Source organism: Monodon monoceros, unplaced genomic scaffold (assembly GCF_005190385.1).
Source record: "Monodon monoceros isolate NGI ecotype Baffin Bay Population unplaced genomic scaffold, NGI_Narwhal_1 Super_Scaffold_10, whole genome shotgun sequence".
Classification (NCBI taxonomy): Eukaryota; Metazoa; Chordata; class Mammalia; order Artiodactyla; family Monodontidae; genus Monodon; species Monodon monoceros.
In genome coordinates this window covers 498,111-510,143 of record NW_021703766.1, presented here as the reverse complement: position 1 = coordinate 510,143, position 12,033 = coordinate 498,111, and the positions used below count along the sequence as shown (strand labels likewise).

Sequence of the window (12,033 nt, the reverse complement as noted above, 5' to 3'; positions counted from 1 at the left end):
GTGGCCCAACCTCACCTGCACCCCAACCTTGAGACACACTGGACTCGCAGCTCCAGACTCACTCTGATTCTTTCACCCGAAAGCCCTGTTTTAAACACGACAGCCATTTGTTCTAATTATACTTATTACTCAAAGCCCACCCAAAGCTACCTCCTCAGTGGAGCTTTGGGCAAGCTCGAGCCACAGGAGAAACAGTCTCCCCCTTCCCACACGTGCCTCTAGGGGGTCTCTCTGTGCGTCTGACATCTTTCTGCGAGACTCAAATGCCTTGAGATTCACTCGTGCTCACAGGTGACGACACAGCCTCATGGAAGAGCACCCGCTGGAGTCGCTAGAGTCCCACGCACACACGAGACTCCACCTTCCTTCTGCAGGCAAAGCGAGAATGCCCACCACAGGGGGCCTTTCCGGATTAAAAGGGGGAGCAGCTGGCCCAGTGCTGATGGGCAGTAAGCAGTCCAGCTAGGCCATTACTCTTCATGCTGGAAATCCAGCTGAGTGTTAACATGGCATCTTGCACATACAGACGCTAAATATTTACTAAATAAAAGGAAATACGTCAGTGAGAAGTACCATTCTGATTTGCATAAGTTTGAAGTTTATGCCAGAAAAGAATCACCAAGAAAGTTATGGCACAGACTGATTTAATTCTGAGGGCCAAAAATAAGGGAAGCTCCAACCACAATGTGTCAAAAGTGGCAGTGGGTCCTGACACACAGCTGTGGTCACACAGATTCAGCAAAGCCACAGCCCACAGAGCAGGAGCCAGTCCAGAGCACAAAGCGCCGGGCAGGGCCCGCGTGCGGTGAGGCGCTCCCGGCCCGGCTGTCCCCAGCGCAGGCGCGCTCTCAGACTACAGTCCAACTGGCTTCCGCGTCCCTGGACACAAAGGGCCTCGACTCCACCAAGCTTGCTGTACTCCTCTCAATAATCAGGAGACGCCTCCCGATACAAAAATCTCTCTGACAGACAGGAGTATTTTCCCCTCCTCATCTCAATAAAACCTGAAAAAGATCACTTTCACATACAGAAGTCATGTTTTATGATAAAGAACTTCATTAAAGATGCTTACCGGGTTGTACATCAGAGTTTCATAGTAAACGGCCTGCAGAGTTACATCCAGGAGGTTACTGAGTTATTGGGGAAAGGCCCAGCGTCCTCACTTCCAATTAAAGCAGATCGGCCCCAGCATTATTAGAACGTCAGTCTCAAGGTCCCTTCATAGTCAATTCAGAGACAGCAATTTTTTAGAAGACTAATAAAAGTTGAGTATACAGAACTCCATAACTTTAAAAAGTTCTCCAAACCAGCAAATGTGTACCGATCGATATATTTCGAGTCATTGCAATCCAGATCATCTTAAAAGGTCTGCAAAATTTGGAAAAACAAAGACAGATTTTTAGATCAAGTGACCAGGCTGAACTACAGAAGACAAAACCAAAGTGACCCAAGAGGAAGCTACATGGCTCAAATGATCCAAGAGAATCAGGGTCTAAAACTACGAGATGCACCATCAGTTTGGAGGCAGCGTCTCAGCAGGAAGAATTACGCAAGGAAACTGGATGAGGCCCAGGGAAGGGCTGTGTGCTGCCAGAGGAGTGGGCTGGACCTCGCCCAGCAACCTGTCCTGGGAGCAGAGTCCACACCCCCAAGAGCAGCTGGCACACAGGAAGCCTGGCCGCACAGCACTGCCTTCTGCCGCTGGTCTGCTCCGGAAGAGGAAATCAGAGGAAGGGGAAGCAGCTTAGAGCACCGACACACAGCTGAGGATGTGTGCTGAGTCTGTGAGCATGCGCCAGAAGACATGCACAGACCTACTTTAAACGGGGGAGGGGGGGCCGCAATGTTCACATTTCTGTGAGAACTACAGGAGGGGTGCTTACTACCAAGGGTCCACCAAATCAGGAGCCCTCTGAAAATGCACACGAACTCGTGAGCTTACGCACTAGTGAGAGGTCATGGACACCATCGGATTCTCCTAAGGCTGTGGAATTTTGAGAAACCGATAAGCATGCAGACTGACTTGATTTGTTCAACTACGATTTCTCATACATGCTGAAGAGCTTAGTACAGCTGTTTACAAAATGTGGTCCAAGGACCCTTAGGAATTCCTGCAGCCCTTTTCAAACTTTTTTCATAGCAACACTGCCTTTTTAGCTGGGGTGGTATTTGCACTCATGATGCAAAGGTGATGGCCCAATTTGCTTAAGAACCTTCACGATGAACCACTAATTAATGAATTACTAATTTCATTAAACACCAAGCCTTTCCGTACTTGTCTTTTTCATATTCTATGTAACAAAATGTGAAATGTACATGAAGCATTTCTGCTGTGTACCAAATAACAGCTGTCTCCAGCAAAAGCATTTTTATATGGAAGAATGACTGATATACAAACTCTACAAACGAGGGTATTTGGCAGAGTGTTTCTAGAGAATGAACAAAATGAGACTGCCACTTCAAGGAAAACACCTGACCTAATTTATTGATCTTTGGCCACGACGTGCAGCATGCGGAACCTTAGTTCCCCAACGAGGGATCAAACCCAGGCCCTCAGCACCGGAAGCTCAGAGTCCTAACCACTGGACCGCCAGGGAAGTCCCAGCACCTGACCTGTTTTATTGCCAAGGCTAAAATTCAAGCATTTGGTCAAATATTAGAATTTTGGAAAACGCCATGAGCAGATAGCTTTTGATGGCTTAAAGGCTCTTCTGATGAGACTGGTGGTAACAGAAACAAAAGTAACAAAATAAAATACATCAGCATGTGGAAGACGGAAATAACTGAGCAAACCACAGTTGACCAACTGTCAATGCACAATGCTGCAAAATCCAACACAGGTAAAAGGTCCAGTTACAGTGCAAGAAAGACCAGTGGGTCGAATACAGCTGAGAAGAAACACGTGTGACCCAATGGAGGACGCACACTGCCAGTGACCATCACCACATGACCATTTGTTGGGTTTCAGTGTCATATCAAATAAAACCTCCAAAATTATATCAAAAAGCTATTGAAGGGACTTCCCTGGCCATCCAGTGGTTAGGACTTGGCGCTTTCACTGCCGGTGCCTGGGTTCAACCCCTGGTCAGGGAACTAAGGTCCCGCAAGTTGCGTGGTGGGGCCCCAAAAAAATAAAGCTATTCAAATATTCTTCCCTATTCCAACTACATTTTTTGGGGGGGGTATACTTTAACCAAAGCAACATATGACAGTTTTTCATTTTGCAAAGTACAGTGATTTAGAGTAACATGCAGTGGGTTTATTCCTCCTACTTTTAAATGAAATTAGTAAATAAGCATTTTATTGACAGATGCCCCTATACAGACAGAAGTTTTCTGGGCCCCTCCGTGTTTACAACATGAGGAGTTCCTGAGATGACAGGGCCCAGGAACATGGGCGTGCAGGAGAGACAGCTACTCCAGGCCCCCGCTCTATCACAGACCCCGCCAAGACCTCACCCACGACAAGACCCTTTATTCCGTGTGCCCCACTCCCTGGATCCCACCATGATCACCGTCAACTAGATGAGAAGAGAGAAAAGATGAACATATACAAATCTGAGCATTTCTCTCAAAGAAGCACTGGCTTTCTGTCTGTCTCCCTGGTGGCAGCCGACGCCCAGGGCCGCGTGGTCCCACAGCAGGAGCACAGAGGAGACTGGAGCAGGGGGGAGGGCCCGGCCCGCCTGGTGGGCCTGTCTGTCCATTCAGCTCCACTGGAGACTCGTGGAGGCCAGCAGAGAGTGCCCGCCGGCTGCAGGACGCGGACACCGACACGCGGGGCCCATGCGCCCCGGGCTGGGGCATGACTGGGACTTGGTCCTTTTTGCTCGGCAAGAATAAGATGCACTATTCCAGATTTTACAGCAATCTTTTGTAGACCCTGACCCAGTACTATCCTCTGAATGTCAAGATGAAAAGGATCCAAAATCATGTCATTTACAGATGGGGAAATGAAGGCCTAGCGGTGAGGCTGCAGCACAGGGGTGAACAGACCGGGTCCAGGTCCAAGCAGCCCCCAAGCTGGCTACCAGAACCTCCGGGCGGGGCTCTGCTTCAGAACGTGGCTCAGGGCCCTGAGCGTCAATCCTACTGCTGAGTCCAGGGGCAGAGCTCACTCTCAAAAATGCAGTGTGTGGGTTGCATTTGGAGAATTTGGCGGCATTCTGAAATAGCTACAGACCCCATGACACTCTACGTGTTCTAAGCCCAGGTTAAGAATTACTGGTCTTGTCTCTGAAAGGAAAATTAAGTGGTGTGGGCAAAGGCACATTGGCTGGACGGGCACACAGACTTCCCAAGGAGCCCAGCGAGGGCCTTGTACCGCCTCTGGACTGGGGTGCACACCCTCGGACCCCAGGAGACCACAGCCCGAGGCCATCCTTCTCCCTGCCGCCCATCACCAACTCCGCAGAGTGTCACCGCTGTGGGGATGGTTTCCACGCGAAGTGTTTCAGGTGCTCCCTGAACAGAAGGCTGCATCGTTCTGGAGCAACGTCCTGCACAGTCCAGGGCTCTCGGAACTGGGGGACAACACGGCACAAGCATCCGGGCGGCAACACCCCCTCTTCCAGGCAATTCACAGAGAGGTCAGAGGTCAGCAGCTGGCTTTGTTTACTGTCTACTTCCCATCAGAGAAGACCAGAGAGACAATTAAAAGTGATCCAAGATGCCCTTCAGTAGGTGAATGGATAAATAAACTGTGGGACATCCAGACGATGGACTATTATTCAGCGCTAAAAAAAAAAAGAGAAATGAGCTATCAAGCCATGAAAAGACACGGAGGCACCTTAAATGCACATTCCTATGTGAAAGGAGCCCATCTGAAAAGGCGGTACGAGCCCAACCACATGATATTCTGGAAAAGGCAAAACTGTGGAGACAGTGAAGAGATGGAAGGGTGAACAGGTGGAGGGAGAGGGTTTCAGGGCAGTGAGACGAGTCTGTGTGAGGCTGTGATGGCAGAGACGCATCATCACACACTCGTCCAAACCCACAGGACCGACAGCACCGAGAGGGAAGCAGAATGCAGACCGTGGACTCTGGGTGACACCATGTCTGTGCGGGTTCACTGCTTTCAACAGATCAACCACTCCGCCGGGTTGGGTGGGTGGGGGTGGAGTGTATATGGGAAATCTCTGTACCCTGCTGCTTGATTCTGCTGTGAGCCTAAACCTGATCTAAAAAATAAAGTCTGCTTAATAAAAAAGGTGACTGAACTGCCACAAGCTCACCATGCTGGGCCGGGAGGTTCCCAGGGACAGAGCGCCTGGTTTATGTAACAAAGGCGGCCACATCAGGCTGGGCCGCCAACCCCCAGCCCAGTCTCCCACCTCCTGAGGCCCCTTCCACCTCACCTGCTCCCCACCCAGTCCCCAGGCTCCACTCAGCAGGACCCCCAGCTGTGTGAGGGCGGACAGTGTGCAAGGGGACAAGGCCCCTTTTCCAGAAAACGTGAAAATCATAACTTCATCAGGCACATTATATACACTGCTCTCTAGACTATGTAGTCACTAAAAGTCACAGTTTGAAGTTTCACGTCATCGGAAGTTAATGCTAAGTTTTAAAGTGCAGAACACGAAAGTTTATATACAATCTGATCCCTGTTTTGTGAAATGTAACATATTCACAATTTTTAATTTGTATGTTTATCTTTGAGGGATAGGATTACACATGATTTTTATTTTATTCTTTATATTTAACTTTATTTACTGGTAAGTGTTATTATCTAAATTGTGTCCCCCCAAAAAAAGGTTATTTTGGGATCGTAACCCCCAAGTACCTCAGAATGCGGCCTTATCTGGAAACAGGGTCTTTGCGGATGTTGTCGGGATCATCAGGGTGGGTCCTCACCCAGTACGACTGGTGCCCTTATAAAAAGGGGAAATTTGGACACAGACACAGACACGCACACGTGAAGATGGAAGCAGAGAAGGGGGTGACGCTTCCGCGATCCACAGAACATCAGAGGCGCCAGCAAATGCAGCAGCTGGGAGAGGCCTGGGGCAGATTCTCCCTCAGCCCCGGCAGGGACCAGCCCGGCCGGCACCTCGGTCTCGGACTTCTGGCCTCCGGGGCTGTGGAGGAGTCTGTCTCTGTGGTCTGAGGCCCCCGCTCTGTGGGTTTGTTACGGCCGCCCCAGCAAACTGATACACTGAGTTTTGGTTAATGTGCACGAACTACTTGAATCATGGGAGCCCTAACTTTTCTCTAAGACACCGAATAGCGTAACTCTTAGAATAAGAAAAGATTTCTACACTTCACTGCACTAAGAAACTACCCTTTCAACAAAAGAAAGCAACGTCGTGTACAATTATGTTCGGCAACCTACACTTTAATCCACTCTTTGTAGAAAAGGTGGGGTTCTCTTGTTGACAGTAGTTTCCCTGCAACCTCAGAGTGCAACACAGCCCGAGAGCGAGGCTGCTGTCAACTGACAGGCAGGTGTGTGCAGGGGAGTGTGTCAGCTGTTTGGTGAAAAGACAGGGCTCTTACTGGGAGCAGTTCTGCTCCCGCAAACCCCAAGTCCTCCTTCTGCCCCAGACTCCACCCACCCCCAACCTCCCAACAGTAGCCAAAAACTTATTTGTTGTTGTAAACGCATAACAACTGGGAACAGCCTGAGCAAACTCCAAAGGCCCCAGGCCCCAGCACGTGAGAAAGGAGCCTCGAGAGATATGAGGCCAAGGGCGGCCCAGACGGCGCCCCTGGAGAGGGATGGGAGCGGCGTCAGGGAAGGGGGAGGCCCACTGAGGGTCCTGCTCGCTCCCTACTAAACCCCCAGCAACTCTCAGCTGAGCCTCTGTGACTGGGCACCGGCCGAGAAGACCCCCGACGGCCGTGAACGGGCACCTGAAGGGGGGGACCTGCCCCTCAGGCCACGCGGATCCCTGCGTGGCACATGCTCAAGGGCCATCATCCTCCCAGGTCAAGCACCTCGAGGCAACCCCACGCTGAGAGGCGGAGCCCTCAACCCTTCCGCATGAGACCGCAGACAGGAAAAATGTCTGCCGGGTCAGCTCAGCCCACCACCTGGCCGGTCTCAGAGCCTGTCCGTCCTGCCATATCTAACGGCGCATGGCCTCTGGGACCGAGCATGCGCTCCGCCAGGCTGACCCCGTGCCCACGGGTGTGGTCCCTCCCCGCAGCCTCCCATGCAAACGTTAATAGTCACAAAACACTACGCTGTCCTCCTAGTGTCCTGCAGAAACCGCAGCCTCAGCTCGAAGGGTCTGGGTGACAGGGAAGCGAATGGCAGCAGTCCTGAGCCGCTGAGCCTCAGTCCGGGGTGGTCACCAAACCCTTCCCTGGGGAGCGCTTCCAGAGAACAAAAGCCAAGCCAGCGCCCCTCTCCCAACCTCGCGGGGCTGTCCTAGGACCCAAGACTCTGTGCAGCCCTGTGGAGATGCACTCCTCAAAGCGCAGCCCACCAACAGCCGCCCTGTGCTCGCACCGCCAACGCCTGCCCACGGGCCCACTGGGAGGGAGAACCGAAGTCGTGAGCCACCGAGTGGAAACCACACACCATAAACACAGTTTGTTGTTTTAAATAAAACGGAAATCGAACTTCCAAAAAGAAACATCTCACAGTCTCTCCTCTCCACACACCAGCCCAGGGTCACGGTTAAGACCACAGCCCGAGGCCACTGTCACAGGCTCTCGGGCACGACCACCCACCGGTAGGCCTGGTGAGGCTGCTGGGAAAAACGCTCTCATTTAATACTTCTCTATGGCTATTTCTAAATGAGTTTCAGAGAAGTTCTTCCCGCCAGAATCTGTGCTCTCAAATAACTTTCACTAGCTTATGACAGGTGCCCTACTTAAGTAATAAGGGGAAGAGAAAATATTTTGTAGCACACACTTGCAAAACAGCCCTTGGCAGGAGCCTGTCCTCACGCAGTGACTTTCCAAGCAGCTTCCCGAGTACAGACTTGATTACGTCCAAGGCCAGGCTGCCCTGAGTTCCTTATCAGGAAATGCACTACTGGAACTCCAGAGAGTCCTCAGGACCCACACAGAGCCCACACCCAGGGCTCAAATTCCTCACATGATCTCCCAGGACTGTTCGATGCACAGGATGCACCACAGTGAACCTCTACGGATCTCCAGCAAAACTTCAGCCAGACAATCGCCAAGGTCCTGACCCCAGTCATGCACTTTGCTTCCCGTTTCCTGACTCTAAAGCACGGGAGGGGTGAACGCTGTGAGCAGGACACCCTTCAAGACCAGGTGCTCTGGGCTGCAGTTCCCGCGTGATGGGCTCCAGGCACACACGTTCGTGCCCACTCTGAGCACCAAGCAGAAATGTCCCCAGGCTACACACACGTCACACTGGTACTCCCTGCGGGGAGGGGCCCCAGTCCAGAAGGCCCAGGCCATAAGCACTTGCAGGTGGTCCTGGAGAAGTGAAGGTTCGCAGTGCCCAGAAGAAGCCGAGGGGCTAAGGTGCCACATGAGCCATGGTAAGAGGACAGCTGCAGAGACGGAGACAGATGCGCCCCGGCGCGGGGGGCCTGGCGGACAGAACAGACAAGGAGAGCAGGCGCGGAGTCCCCAGGCGGAGAGTCTGCCTGGATGGAGAAGAAGGACAGAGCCTTCCTTGAAGACAGGCCTCCACGTCTCTCAGAGCTCCCTGGGAGACCAGCAAGCCTGCCCGCCAGCAACAGCCCCACTCCTGCCCCAACCCCAAGGGCGGCAGTGTCCGCCTCGCCAGCGTCTGGGCCACCGGGCAGCACGAGAGCACCAAGCCCGTATCCTTTGTGCATACTACACAACTCCATCTTCCGCCGAGCTGACAACTTATCAGGTCACAAACGAGGGCACCAACAGCGGCGTGGGAGTTGTGGCTGTCCTTTCCCGGCCACCCCACTGCCAAGGCGCCGGGCCTCACACACTGGTGGCCAAGCAGCCCCGAGTGGTCACCAGCTGGCAAGCCTCTACTGGCCACCTTCTCCGGGGGATGCAGGCCCCACGACTCCTCTGAGGCCACTGCCCTCAGGACACAGACCGCAGTTCACTTAAGTCTCAGGAAAAAGTGTGAAAGGGTCGAGAGTGAACAGAACAGCAACTTCTTCCTTGGACAAGAAAAGGACAAGGATGTCAGGTGCGAGGAATCTAGAAAACAGGCTCTGCTGTCGACCTAGAGCAGTGGACCCAGTCCTGTCTGTACTGTGCCCAGGCCTCGCCCTGCACCCGGCACAGTTCAAGCACATGACCTCTGCCCCGGAGCCGAGCACTGGGTGATGGCCGGAGGCGACCCCCCACCCCACCCCACACACGCCAGTGCCACACATACACCCCGCCGCACACAGTCCACCATAAACCCACACTCACCCACCCACCACACCCCCCCATACCCCCTGCAGCACAATCATGGTACGAGTGTAAAGTGGGGCCCAGGGAGTGCCATCGCCCGGAGGTGATACACCAGCACGCCACTTCATTCACTTCCTGCCCCTTTCCTCAAGTCAGACGCCAGCACAGGGATCTCCTGCCTTAGTGTAAGAAGGACCCCAGGACGTACTCAGTCTGCCGCTGATCAGCTATGGAACCTGGAAAACCCTACTATTCAACATCTTCGAGGCCTAGAATCTTTTAATAAAAATGTGGAAAATGCCACCTACTTTCTTGCGTTTCATAGGGGAAGAAAAAGAATGTAAGTGAAAATATGTGGGGAGCCCGTGCCTCTCGTGCCTCTCACAGACCTTCAGGGTTCCTGGAAGATGCAACCCAGCAGCCAGTTCCCGAGTGGGATCCCTCCCGCATGGCCCGGGGCAGCATGGGCCCCAGGGCTTGCCGGCAGGAAGGCAGGGAAGGCAGTGCACACGAGCCTCCTGTCTCAGCCCCGTGCCCACTCCCTGCTTCTGTCCACGCAGAGGCCCTGGGGTGGGAGCCCGGAGCACAGGGGAGGAAGGAAGGGAACAAGAATGGGGTCTTGGGGAATCGCATGACACTTACCGTTTCTGACTTTGTGGACCTTTTGTGAATGGGTAGTTTGCTTATTGGAAGAAAGAAACCCCGGGGCCCTCATCCACCTCAGAGGGCGTTGTCACACGTGAAGACAGGGGCCACCCAGAGACCCTCTGCACAGAGACCTAGAAGAGCAGCCGTCACTAGATGATGAGTGCCTGAGAGACGTCCTGCGGGGCAGGGTAAAAAGAGGAGGCTCAAACACAAAGAAAAGGGATTTTTAAAGAAAAGTGAGGTGTTAGCTTAAGGAGGTTAGATGAGCTTACACACCTGATTATAGCTTTTCCCATAAAAAATGCTCAAAAGAGGGTTGAGCATTCCCAGCTGTACCACCCCAGGTTTGGCTGCAAACCTTTGTCCTACCCCCGACCCATCTATCTCCATGGGCCTCAAGCCCAAAGACTGTATCTGAGATGCTAGTGTGAGACTGGGCTGCAATAAAGCCCAACTCCACATGCTCCAGCACCCAACTCACACACACTCTGCCAGAGACCCCCTCCCCCAAACACGGGGGCGGGGCCTCACCATCCAACTTCTGCAGCCCGTGCGGCTCCTCCATAAGTCACCACTCTGCCCAAGATGAAAATACACGGGGGTGAAGGGCACGGGGGCGGGGTGGTGGTGGTGAGCTAGATGGTAAACTTTTCAAAAGAACAGGAAAATTCAAAATCTAAAAAAAATCCTTGTCCAAAAAATTAACAAGCACAGGGACTTCCCTGGTGGCGCAGCGGTTAAGAATCCACCTGGCAAAAGCAGGGGACACGGATTCGAGCCCTGCTCCCGGAAGATCCCACATGCCGCGGAGCAACTAAGCCCGTGAGCCATGGCCGCTGAGCCTGTGCTCTAGAGCCCGCGAGTCATAACTACTGAGCCCGCGCACTCTAGAGCCCGTGCTCCGCAACAAGAGAAGCCACCACAATGAGAAGCCCGCGCACCGCAATGAAGAGTAGCCCCCGCTCGCCGCAACCAGTGAAAGCCCACGCGCAGCAACGAAGACCCAACGCAGCCAAATAAATTAATTAAAAAAAAAATCACAAGAACAAATTTTCAACACAGGTCGACCACAACCAGGAGATGGAGAAAAAGAAGACGTGTGAAGGGTGTGCTGGGATCAGAAGGTGGGGCCTCAAGCCAGATGCAGATGCGCTGCCCACGCAGTTCCGGGCCCCACCCCCTTCCGGGCCCCACCCCCACAAACACCCAGGATAGAGATGGCCGCCCTGGCGGCCCTGGTCTTCATGTGTGACAACGCCCTCTGAGGTGGATGAGGGCCCTGGGGCTTCTTTCTTCCAATAAGCAAACTACCCATCCACAAAAGGTCCACAAAGTCAGAAACGGTAAGTGTCATGCGATTCCCCAAGACCCCATTCTTGTTCCCTTCCTTCCTCCCCTGTGCTCCGGGCTCCCGCCCCAGGGCCTCTGCGTGGACAAAAACAGGGAGTGGGCACGGGGCTGAGACGGGAGGTGCGTGTGCACTGCCTTCCCTGCCTTCCTGCCGGCAAGCCCTGGGGCCCACGCTGCCCCGGGCCATGGCCGTGTACACATCCAGGGCCATGGGAGCAGACTCTGCCCCGCCCTGGGCAGGGACCAGACCGCTGCTCTGCTCCCCTTTCAAACTCGCTACCCTGGCCAGCCCTCAGCTCCATCTGCAGGGTTCCCCACACAGCTTGAAAGAGCCTCAGTGGCAACCACGAGATGGTGCAGACGACCCTGCGGGACCAAACACCGCATCCTCACTCTCAGAACACAGTCCTGCAAACCTCACCGGAAACCTCACTGTCACCCTTCTTTTTTTGGCACTAAGAATACCCAAATCCCTATTCCCAACGGGCAACACAAATAATGATCAAGGTACGTATTCTATGATATACACACAGTACTATATATAAAAGAGATAACTAATAAGGATCTACCGTACAGCACCAGGAGCTCTACTCAGTACTCTGTAATGACCTATACGGAAATAGAATCTAAAAAAGAATGGATATGTATAACTGATTCACTTTGCTGTACAGCAGAAACTAACACAACATTGTAAATCAACTATACTCCAATAAAAATTAAT

At 53.0% G+C, this 12,033-nt stretch overlaps 1 long non-coding RNA gene across 1 annotated transcript in view; it reads right to left on the bottom strand.

Moving 5' to 3' along the window:
* Positions 1 to 10: 10 nt before the first annotated feature.
* Positions 11 to 12,033, bottom strand: part of LOC114888783 — an 87,283-nt gene continuing 75,260 nt past the window's right edge. Inside the window, exon 3 of the long non-coding RNA XR_003791881.1 lies at positions 11 to 4,735. This is a non-coding gene — a long non-coding RNA (uncharacterized LOC114888783). The remainder of the gene's footprint in view (positions 4,736 to 12,033) is intronic.